Raw genomic sequence first — 11942 nt, 5'->3', positions numbered from 1 at the left:
CCAAACTTAGGAAAAGTAATGTTAAGTTCTTTTGCATTTTAGGTGACGAAATGATTTTAATAAAGGCTGACTGTTTGTATACAAGCCGCAGAGTTTGCGTATCATTTCTAATAAAAACGCAACGAAACCATCTTGTAGCAAACGGAAATAAGCAAGCGGTACTGAAGAATGGTAGTAAAAGTAAATATAGACATTACCACACGCCAGCGCTTACTTTAAGTGGACTCAAAACACAAAGGCTGGAAAATTTTAAAGCGTATGCTATAAAAAATATCGAATTTTAACGATAATTGTCACAAAAATAAATATTTTGATGAGAAGCAAACACCTGCCAGCGCCTTAAACTACTAGGTGCCTTTATTGAAAAAACTCAACAAATTTTTTTTTTCGTAACTTTCGTTGCCGTTGGCAGCGCTATTAGCGCGCGCTTGATAACAGCGCCCGCGACGGCAATCATCAAAGCAATAAAAGCAAGCTAATGAATGTGTAAAATAGCTAAAGACAAGCAGACTGAGAAGGTGGCCAGCCATGCTGCCGCCATGCGCCCAGAACCCACACCGCGCGTCTGCAACAAACACAGCGCGTCCGCAACAAAACACACCCTCCCATTTGAGTAACCCAAATTAAATCAAGTTGCGGCACTTCAACAGCGCGGTGTGGCCGCGCGCGCTTTACCGCTACTGCCTACTTTGCACATTTACAGTGAAGAATATTTGTTTAATGCGCGCTTGTTGTTGTAATTGATTTGTTATTTAAATAATAAGAGCGCGCACACACACAAACATGTTACAGAAGCGTTTGACACAACAAAACACAGCGGCGCAAACATACCAGTGTCCTTTGCGCGGCAACGCCAGCTGGGGAAGAGGCACGGCGTAACAAACGCGTTACGCGTACACACGCGCCAGGCAAAGTGGACGCGCGCTAACACACATACACACGCATATAAGCACAACGCACTGACACGCGGTCTTTGGAGCGGCGTGGACGCGGACGCGTATGTGAACGCGGATACTACGCGACGTACGCGATAACGCGGCGTTAGGCGAGCGGTAGTGCGGGTTAACAAATGCTATGCCAGGCGGAAGGCGGTTTGACTTTGACGAAACTTTTTTGTGCTTGTTGTGCGTGTGTTTTTTTGCGTTTTGTTGTATTTGTGTTTTTGTTTTATTTCACGTTTGGCGCTGCTGCCTGCTTTCGAAGACGCTGCTGCAGAACTGCTTTCGTGCTGCGAATGGCCTGACGGGCCTGCCAACCAACAATTTTCACAATTTACACACAATTTTTTTTTTGTTGCACGCAAATTTTGTGGCACTCAATATTTTTTTTTTATTTATTTATAATTTTTTGGCGCAAGCCATACTTTTTTTAAAATAATTTGCTTCATTTTGTTTGCAACACATTTGCTTTGGGTGGAAATTTAGAATTCACTCCACATTTGCTTCTCAGAATTTGTGGCGTTTGGTGAAACACACGCGCGCAATTGTTCGCGTTCCAAATTGACCCGACGACTGGAACTCCATGACTGACGTTTGACATCGAAAAAATTTCATTCCTTACCAGCCGCAGCCACATGGAATCGGCGCAAGCACAACAACGCCGCTGCGCGCGTCAACGGCGGCGCTGACCGCGTCGTCAATGCCAACTGCAGCTGCAGCTTGCCACGGCGGCAGCTGTTGTAACGCACGCGCCACATACATACAAACATACATTGGTAACGCGCAGCAGCGGAAAAGCACAACCAAGCTCTTTACAACAATGCCACTTTGTTGTTTGTTGTTTAGGCCAACGCTAGCGTCGGCAGCGTCGCCATTACTCTCGTTTGTCCTTACATCCCGTCGTGTGGCACTTCGCTTGCCGTCCGCCGTGCGCTCGTGCAGCCGAGTTTGCACCAGCTGTGACGTAAAGTTTTTCGAAAAAGCTCTCTTGGCTCGGCGTACGCACACACACGCACACCTATACTTAACGGTACACATGCACAGGCGCGCTTATGCACGCACGGACAGAGTACACGCATTTCCAAAGTTCCATATTCTGGCGCCTTTCCAGCAGGTGTGAAAGTTCCAAAGTTCCAATTTCATTGACTGTGCAGACAACGTGTGCGACTCGGGGTTGCCAATGTGCCTTTTTGTGACGTGGAAGTAAATATGTAGTAATGATGAAAAGTATGAAAAAATGGAATGAGTACAACAGCGGCCTTTCTCTGTTAAACAGAAGTAAGGAGATGATCTATGGGTTCTCTACCTCTAAATTGTGAATACAGACACCCCTGAGAACATATTTTTTTCTCCAAAATGGTAATGTTTAATAAAAGTTTTTTAGAGTTTCGATATTTTTAAGAGGTTCAGATACAGACTTTAAAGAGTACTTTAAGAAACTCACACCGCACTGCGTCAGAGAATGTCCTTATAGTATAGTGGCTGCCGAAAAGCGGTTGCATATACACTATGTTCCAGGCCACAAGATGCTCCGTGTAACTGATGACTGATGATCCGCGTCGCTGATGAAATTGCATAAGGTGCCATTCACTACACTTAGAGGCCTTCTGGATCGTCAAAATTATGTAGGAGGGAGCGGAGGAAAAGCAGATAAGTTTTGTACTCACACGGAGACTGCAGAACTGTTGTTGGCCTAGTCACAATTTAGTGGCATGCCATACGAGCTGCAAGTGCTGAAAATGCAGGGAAGTACATAGGTAAGAGAGAGACGCTGGAACACCGCCTCTGCTTATGACCGGCCTTATCCAAAACAAGGCTTAGATATCTAGGAGTTGTGTAATTTCAGGGAATGATTGAAGTATTAGAATTAGATATCAATACATAGATTCTTAAAATTCGTGTTTTCTGAACCTCCATCTGTCATGACACTTCATAAAAATCGGTGAAGTAAATTTAAAATTTACAAATGTATGGCGTGACAGTCAGCCAGTGTAACCGTACCTTAACCTATTGACCGATGATGCATTTTGGAAAATTTTAGATTCCGCTGATCCCGTAGCGAAGCTCCAAGAGTATCTCCGAAAAAATATAGCTGACGATGAGGAAAATTTGTCTGCTTAAAATTATTTTGAATCCGAAAGAGACGCGCATAAATAATAATCGAGGGACACGCAAAATTTTGATTTTGGATAAAGTTCCGGCTTCCCAAAAATCATATTTCCCCAAAAAAAAGCCGACAAAATTCTGACAAAATTTATACTTCTTCAACAAGCCTTAAAACATCGAAATTATTAAGATCGGCTTCTTTCGATCACTATCTGACAATTTTTTCTAGAAGATCGTGTGAAGATTTTAAGTCAATCAGTATAGCCGTTTCGGAGAGATTTTCTTCAGGATTCTAAACACAAAACGTTTCTCGAAAACCTTGTATACAGTTCGGGAAACCGATTATGAAATGTTAAAAATTCTTACCAATCCATAACTCCGAAAATTTTTGCCGGTTTAACGTCAAATTTTCGAAAAATATGTTTAAGTTTATGAGCAAAACAAATTCAATTTCTTTAAATATCTTATATAAAATTTAAAATTATAATTGTAATCGTACAAATACTCGATTTTTTCAAATAGACGCTAGAGCTTTTACCCGGTTAAGCCTTCAAATCTCGTCCGAGACCATTTTCTCAAAATAGGCGCTGGTGATTTTACACGAAACCTTCAAAAATCGTCCGAGATGTGTTATCTCTTTCAATACCATATTACGGAGACATTCCTTCTTCTTTGTTTAAATATCAGATTTATACTATTTCCTTGGACGACTCGGACTTCATTACGTTTCTTCTCTTTCTAACTTACCTTTAGTTTAAAATCGTTTCACCAGAGTAGAATGCTACTCGACTTCGTAAAAATTCTTTGTTGTGATATTTGAGCATCCTGTCAACGTATTTAGCTATTTTGGGAACCCTGCAAAGGTGCGAAAAGCTTTGAAAGTCTAGACATAAAACCTGCTAATAAGCACAAAAGTTTAATCCTGAACTTTGAAAGCCTCCAAGGAGACTTGCGCAAACTCGGCTTTTGTAGAGTTTAGTTAAGGCGACCACCATAGGATTACAGTGATACTAAAACTGCATAGTGTTGTCATGTACCACACCTACAGTGGCTCTAAATCGAAACAAATATATCAAATTAATAAAAAAAAAATAACTCATCAAAAAATGTCATAAAAAAGAGTTCCAAATATCACGATTAAAATGTTTTTATTAATAATATTTTCAAAAATATTGAAAAAATATGAACGTAAAAGTTTTGGGTAACTGGCTTTCGGAATTCAGTAGAATCTCGTGAATGAGTGAATCTCCAAAATTTTTACCATTCTTGGAAGAATCTTAAACTTAGCGAAAGTCCATGCATTTATATTATCCTGAAGATAAATAATTTGATTTGTTATCTAGTTTGTATATTATATTTCAAAATAGTTTGCAATTAAATTAATTCAGAAAATAAGTGCTGCCAAGAAGAGGAATGAAAAATTAGAGGAAATGTATTAAAATTAATTAAAAAATTAAAATAATGTTAAAAAATTTAACAACTGCTGATAGTAACGGTTTCGAATTTAATATTTATATTTAAACATATAATAACTTTGCGATCATATTTCTATATAAAATAAATTGTTTTACAATAATAGCTAACCGAATCGCATTCCTACAACCAATGCGAGCAGGGAAAAAACTGAAGAAAATATTGAAAAATATCAAATAATGCCCCAACATCTTGCAAATATTGTTATTAACGTTTACTAAGTTCATAAATATATTTAAAAATGTAATTTAATAAAAAAAGTCTTCATAAAATTCTTATTATTTTCCTTCACCAACCATATCCACCATACAGTACCTTTCAAACTGCTGACGCTGTACTACCAAGCTTAACCGCCAGTGTACACCAGTTTTGGCATTCAAAGCAGCGCTGGCATACGAACATGCTGCACAAAGCAGAACTGTAAAATTCACGGAATTATTTTTCGCCGTTGCGAGGCAAAACGTCAGTTGAGAAACAAATGGCGGATCGATTGTAAGTAAAGCGGAAGAAGTGCGTGTCGAATTTTCCATAATTTACGGGCAGTGCAAAAATAATATATACACACATTGTGAAAAATTGTTTAAAATATCAACACAATCATATATAATTAAGTGAGTATTCCCTTAATGGTGTTTATTTGTGTATTTTTGGCAAAGAAAATACAGCAGAGTACCGTGAAAATTTTTGCAAAGTTTTGTGAATATCGGTGAAAAAGTGTACAAGTGTGTGTGTGAATAAATTGCATAAAATGTAAATTGGAAATGAGAAATATGTGAAAGATAGACAACGAAACGAAACAATTGAATGTTATAGAATTTATGCAAAATGCGCTGGTTTTTGGAAATTTCAGCCAAGTGGGGGGTCCTTAGCAGTTTTCTTTTTAGTTGTATAGACAATTTTATCAAGTAAAACAGCAACTGCCTGAAAATGTAGTAAATATTATTAATAATAGCAATATTGGCACAAAAGTAAGGTAGAAAGGCTACAACAATAGCGTAATTGCTGGTGTGGCTATGCTAGCAGCAACAACTCGCCACGCCAAACAATTTTTATAGCTTGTGCAATAAATGTTGAAAATAAATAAACAAAATGTATACTATGTATTGCTATACAAAATTTGATTCTTTAGGGATTTTTAGGTTTTTGTCCATAACTACAACTAATAAGTTGAAAATTTTCATATAATTACTTCTTTTTTCCCTATTTTTCTATCGCCACTTATCTGCTACTTCTTTCTGTTTGCGCTGTACGCTTTGTGCTGCGTCTTCTTGTTGTTCATTCATGATTCTTGACGTCTGCTTTTCATCTACATTCGTAGTTGTTTTCCTACTTTTCTCCTTGGCATTCGCCAATTGGATTTTTCAATGCTGTTCAGTCGGCTGTCGGATATTTTTCGCCAAACGTTTGCGGAAAATCTAAAAATTTGTTAGTTAAAATTTTCAGTTTTATTTTTGATGACAATTTACAACAATTTCTACGATGTGAATTTAAAAATACATAACTGAAATTTAAATAAAAATAAATTTATGTAATAAATTATAAATGTGTTATAGTTCGTATATACGTTTGTAAACGTTACAATCGCTGTTTACTAGAAGAATTATCACTGTATTTAAAATAATATCGTAAATTTCAACTTTAGGCTTCCAGTTTATAGTAGTTCTGCGTGTTAATAATCGTTATTGTGCTTCGATTTAAAAATATATCAAATTGTTCAAAAAAAGTGCATATTATACCCGGCAATTAGTGTCAAACGCTTCTAAAACACAACAAAAATCCATAGCAGCTGCGTAAACAGTTAATTGGTATACAAAGGTGCGGCTCGCCTGTAATCTTGTCAAAGTAAAGCCTGTAAGCAGCGTTTAACTATTGTGCAACAGCATTACTTCATTTACTTCAACTCCTGTAGCTCAAAAAGGTAAGTAAGCCGGATGTTTTTGTGAAAAAGTGTTAATTTTATTGCGCGATGTTGGAACAAATTATGTATGTTGCAACCGAATGTAATATATTTTTTTTACTTTTTATTTTGCTTTATACATAGATATTATTTTTTAAAATTTTTATTTTTATTATTAATTTTTTTTTTATCATTTTTTATTTTTTTATTATTTATTTTATTTTTTATTCTTATTTTATTATGATTATTATTATTATTATTTTTAATTATTTATTTTTTTTATTTTATTATTTTTTAATTAATTTTCTTTGTCACTCACATATTTTTAATTTTTATTTTATTTCATTTTTTTCATTATTTCATATAATTTTCTGAAGCTTTGTTCGCCTTATTCAAATATCGTGTGTGTGTGTAAGACTTGTGTAAAAAATAAGTTGCTAATAGCTCAAACTTGCTTTGTGTAAATATTTTCTTAAGAAGTGCTTTAATATTTATTGTGAACTCGCAGGTGTAAACAAAGTAAACTTGAGTTAGTGATCCGGTTAATTAGGGAGTGATTCTCTTAGTGTTTTGGAAAATAAACTATAATATTTTTCAACAGAAAACACGCATGTGAATGATTCATATTAAATTATTAAGCATTTTGTGGTCAGGTGTATTTCTACATCCTGTACGGCGTATGCTGTTATAGAGAATCTTGCAAACATATTGCTGCGAAGAGTCCAAATCAAAAATTGTTCGAATCCAACAAAAACTGCTCAGCGCTTGGATAGTGAATACTTATATGGACCCAGTGTGTGAGATATAATTTGGAAATTCAAAGAAAATCCATTCCTGAAAGATATGTCTGTGTGCCACAAATGAGTTGAATCGGGTCAATAAATTCCTCAGCCCCCACATACCTAATATAAAGATTTTCGAACTTTCAGGTGACTTTATACCGCATATATCGGACAATATGTGAACTATCTCAATAATACAATATTAAAGGAGCGTGTTTTTTCTAATAAAGGTGTATTTTTTTGTTAAGATTGTATAACATCGGCTGAAAACTCCACCTAGACTGTGCATATAAGTAGTATGACTTACATATGTACCTGAAGGCACTTCCCTGGCTTTAATCCGGGAAAGTTGCAAGGGTATGAAATATTCGGTTATACCCGAACTTAGTTCTTACTTACTTGCTTATATTTTACCTATACTCCCTCTCCATTACAACGTAATCATTACTTATTCCACTCATTAAGTGCTTGCTTCCTTATTAAACTCTTCATTAGGCCTCCTCAGCACCACTGTCATGTATGTTGTTTCCTCCTTCTTTACTTAGCTTTTTCTTAACACCCTGAGCAACAGTAAGCCGTACATAAACAACAAGCTGATAAAAGCATTAATCCATTTTAGTTTGGCCGAAACTTAAACATTCCTTGAAATCTCTCATTCTGCGCTTCTTCATTTATTCTACTGCTTCAATGTTATCTTTCGTGTTTTTACTTTTTAGACTTTTTTATTAGCACTTGGAAACAAGTTTAGCCAGTTTGCTTGAGGCTCGTCTAATGTTGGGCGCTAAAAGTGGTGGCAATTTCTATACAAGTTCGACTTCATAAAAAGCAAAGAAAAAAAATAAAAATAAAACGCAATAAAAAAAAAGAAAATAATAATAAAAATAAGAATAAAAATAAGAAAATAATAATAAAAATAACAAAAAAATTACTCCAAAATAAGATCATAATTAAGAAGTGCTGAACAACAAAGAAAAAGTTCTAAAGAAAGCAAAGAACTTGAATCGCTGTATGAAGAAAGAGACGAGATTGACTAAAGTAAAAGAAATTAAAAATAAAACTAAAATATAAAGAAAGCGTAGAAGCCCCTTTAGTCGATTTTAATGAACGTGTGTGCTTCAACTGGTTGCCCTGCTTACGTACATATGTACAAACATATGGTATCTACATGCTTTGAAGTGGACGGCACACAGAACGCAAGCAGCCACTTGAGCATCTCAAATGACACAACAACAACTATTTTTGTTGCCCCACATGTCGGTGCGGCGAAGTAGCCCCAACGGCTACATATATAAAAATTTCAATTCAATCAAAAAAGAAGAGGTTTTGAATTTTCTGGTTTGCCTGCTGTGCTGCTCGTGTGTTTTGAGTGTGGCAAAATTAAATTGGAATACCAATTCGCAGTCTTTCTACAAGGAATTTAGTCAGTAATTGTGTACGTACATATGTATGTACGTATACATATGCTATATGTATGTGAAAGGGAAAATTGTAGTGAAGTTGCAAAAAGTTAGCTAGTTTTGGTGAAAAAAAAGAATGGAAAATAAAAAAGATTAATATAATATTTATAAACAATTAATTATTGTAGAATTTAGTAGTCTTTGAAGAATTTCTTCGTTTTTTTTGATATATTAGAATTTAGTGCTGCATAGTTTGACGAAAACAATTTGAGTGATAAAATAAATAATAAAAAAACACCAAAAAGACAACTTGTCAACATTTTGCTGTTTCGAAGACAATATCTATCACAGAACCATTTCATATAGCATAAGAGAACATAAAAAAGTATTTATCTTGACATTGATCGCTCAGATGATGAAGTCAGATCGATATGTCAGTTGATTTATTGTTGTTTTTATATATATGTACATTTAATACTTTATTTTTTTGATTTTCAAAATTTATTATTAGATTTTTTTGTAAAAATGTATTAAAATAATTTTTTAATGTTTTATGTTTTTTTTAACAATTTTTTTTTCTCTATTTGAAAATAAATTTACAGATTGTAAATGGTTTTTTCAGCTTTTTTTCTAACGTTTTATTTTATTATTTATTTATAGGTGCACTTTTACATAGTTTTTTATTAATTTTTTCCATGTTTTTAATTTAATTTTTTTTAATTTGCTTTAATTAATTTTTTTATTTTGTTTTTTATTTTTCTTTTTTTTGCTTCTTTTTTATTTTATTTTTTTTTTTAATGTTAATTTTTTGTTTTAATTTTATAACAATTTCTTTTTTCAATTATTCTTATTTTTTTATTTTATTTTTTTTTTTAATGTTAATTTTTTGTTTTAATTTTATAACAATTTCTTTTTTCAATTATTCTTATTTAATTTACTTTAATTTCTTTTAATTTTTTTTATTTGTCTTAATCAAAAGTTTATTAATTTCTTTCTTTATTTTATTTTGGCATTTTTATTCTTTTCTTGCTGTTGATTTTTTTTTAATTTAATAGTTAAATTCTTTAATTAATTTTTTAAATAATTTCTTAATTAAATTATTATTTTTAATTTTTTATGTTTCTTTTTCAATTTATTTCTTTTATTTTCTTGAGATTTTATTTCTAAACTTTTATTATCAATTGCTTTATATTTTTATTATTTTTTATATTATTTTTTATATATTTATATTTTTCTTTAATATATTTTTTTCTTTTTCTTAATTATTATTATTTTATTATATCTCGGTCGTGTAAGTCGTATAGGGAAAAAACAAGAACATGAAGATCTTACAGTGTAACATGCAAAGAAGCGAAACGGCTGACCACCTCCTGCCGCTGCTCATGCTAGAACTCGGAATCGAAGTAGCAATCATTAGCGAGCAATACAAAATAGCGGAAGATGGAACATGGCTAGAAGACACCACAGCAACAGCGGCAATATGGCTAACGGAAAGGAGTAGTTTCAAAAAAACAAACAGCGGGAGTGGAAATGGGTTTGTCTGGATAGAAAACGAAAGCATTACGGTAATTAGTTGCTACCTGACACCGAGTGACCCTATCACAGACTTCCAAGCAAAGCTCGATGCTATAGAGGAAGCTGCACGACAAAGAAATCACTTAGTCATAGCCGGAGACTTCAACGACTTCAATGCCATGGAATGGCGCGCACCGACTACAAACTCAAGGGGCCGGAAAATTCTCGACATGGCGGCTAGATTAGGCCTTATCGTCGCCAATAGAGGATCCCAAACCCTATTCGGAAGGCGAGGATGCAACGACACAACCTCTGATATCACGCTGGTGTCTGAAGGATTAGCAAACCAGGTGCATGAGTGGAAAGTTTTGGAAGACTATACTGGTAGCGACCACCAATACATATCCTACCTCATAGGTCCAGATAAAAATCCAGCAACGATGAAAAGAAGAGGAACACGTAAATGGGACGCTTCCAAGTTAAACTCAAAAAAGCTCCTTGCGGCCATAGATAAAAACCCACCAAAATGCCACGCAAGTAGCACAGCTAGGTTGATTGTCCAAGCAACTCTGAGCACCATCACTGAGGCATGTAAAGTAGCAATGCCCAAAATAAACGGCAGACATCCAAAGAAAAAAGTTTACTGGTGGACTGAGGAAATCCAAAATCTTATACAAACTTGCCTGCACAAAAGACGACGATATACAAGAGCTAGAGGTAGAGGAAGAAACGGAATGGAAGAGCATAAGGAATATAAAGATGCGGAAACTGAGCTGAATAACGTAATAACAAAGACAAAGAAAGATAAATGGGAAGAGCTATGTAACGATATAAACGAAAATCCGTGGGGTCTCGGATACAAGATCGTAATGAAAAAACTCGAAGCAAAACAGTACACCCCTGAGTTAAACGCCGCAACTATGGAGCACATCGTAAACACTCTGTTCCCAACTCATGACCTTGCAAGAGACCCACCAGAACATGCACAAAAGAGCTCATGTCCGCCTTTCACCTTGGAGGAAATGAACACGGCAGCAAACACTTTAAAGATGAAAAAAGCACCTGGGCCTGATGGGATACCAGTGGAAGTGTTAAAGCTAATCGCTATGGAACGCCCGCGCTTACTGCTATTCATGTATAATGCATGTCTGAACGAGGGCATTTTCCCAGAAATATGGAAGAGGCAGCATCTGACCCTAATAAGCAAAGGCAAAGGAGATCCAGGAACACCATCAGCATACCGACCTCTATGCATGCTAGATACAGCAGGAAAGCTACTAGAAATACTGTTGAAGCCCCGCATCATAGCTGCCATAAACGATGCTGGAGGCCTATCAGAGCGACAACATGGCTTCAGACCAGGCAGGACTACCATCGGAGCTGTGGACGACGTCGTGCGCAGCGTGGAGGAAGCTCATCGAATGAACAGCTTCTCGAGGCCAATAGTCCTCCTCGCAACAATTGACATACGAAATGCATTCAATAGCGTAAAATGGGAAAATATGATCGACGCACTAGAAAGTCGCTTCAAAACGCCCCTCTACTTGATGAAAATGATACGAAGCTATCTTAAAGACAGGAAACTACTGTACGATACGAGTGACGGTCCACAAAGTAAGGAAATAACCTCTGGAGCAGCGCAGGGATCAATACTTGGACCAGATCTATGGAATGCCAGCTACGACGGAATTTTAAACATTGAAATGCCTGACGATTGCTACCTCGTTGGCTATGCAGACGACGTCGCCGCCGTCATAACCGCACCTAATACCGACATGGCCAGGCGTCGACTAACAGAAGTTATGATACGAACACAGACATGGTTGGACTCACA

General features: G+C 35.5%; 1 protein-coding gene across 8 annotated transcripts in view; it reads left to right on the top strand.

The window, feature by feature from the left end:
• The first annotated feature begins 4972 nt into the window (after positions 1-4972).
• LOC105233641 (protein FAM102B) overlaps positions 4973-11942 on the top strand; it is a 183074-nt gene continuing 176104 nt past the window's right edge. For 5 of the 8 annotated variants that reach the window (XM_049457086.1, XM_049457085.1, XM_049457080.1 and 2 more), the window contains exons 1-2: positions 4973-5128; positions 6160-6435. The gene's annotated coding sequence lies outside the window, so the exon portion shown is untranslated. Of the gene's footprint in view, positions 6436-11942 lie in introns of all 8 variants that reach the window. The other 3 variants (XM_049457052.1, XM_049457087.1, XM_049457073.1) reach the window with 3 other exon arrangements.

Source organism: Bactrocera dorsalis, chromosome 1 (genome assembly GCF_023373825.1).
Source record: "Bactrocera dorsalis isolate Fly_Bdor chromosome 1, ASM2337382v1, whole genome shotgun sequence".
In the NCBI taxonomy this organism is placed as follows: Eukaryota; Metazoa; Arthropoda; class Insecta; order Diptera; family Tephritidae; genus Bactrocera; species Bactrocera dorsalis.
The sequence above is the reverse complement of the archived record's forward strand: the minus strand, read 5'-3'. Positions and strand labels throughout refer to the sequence as shown.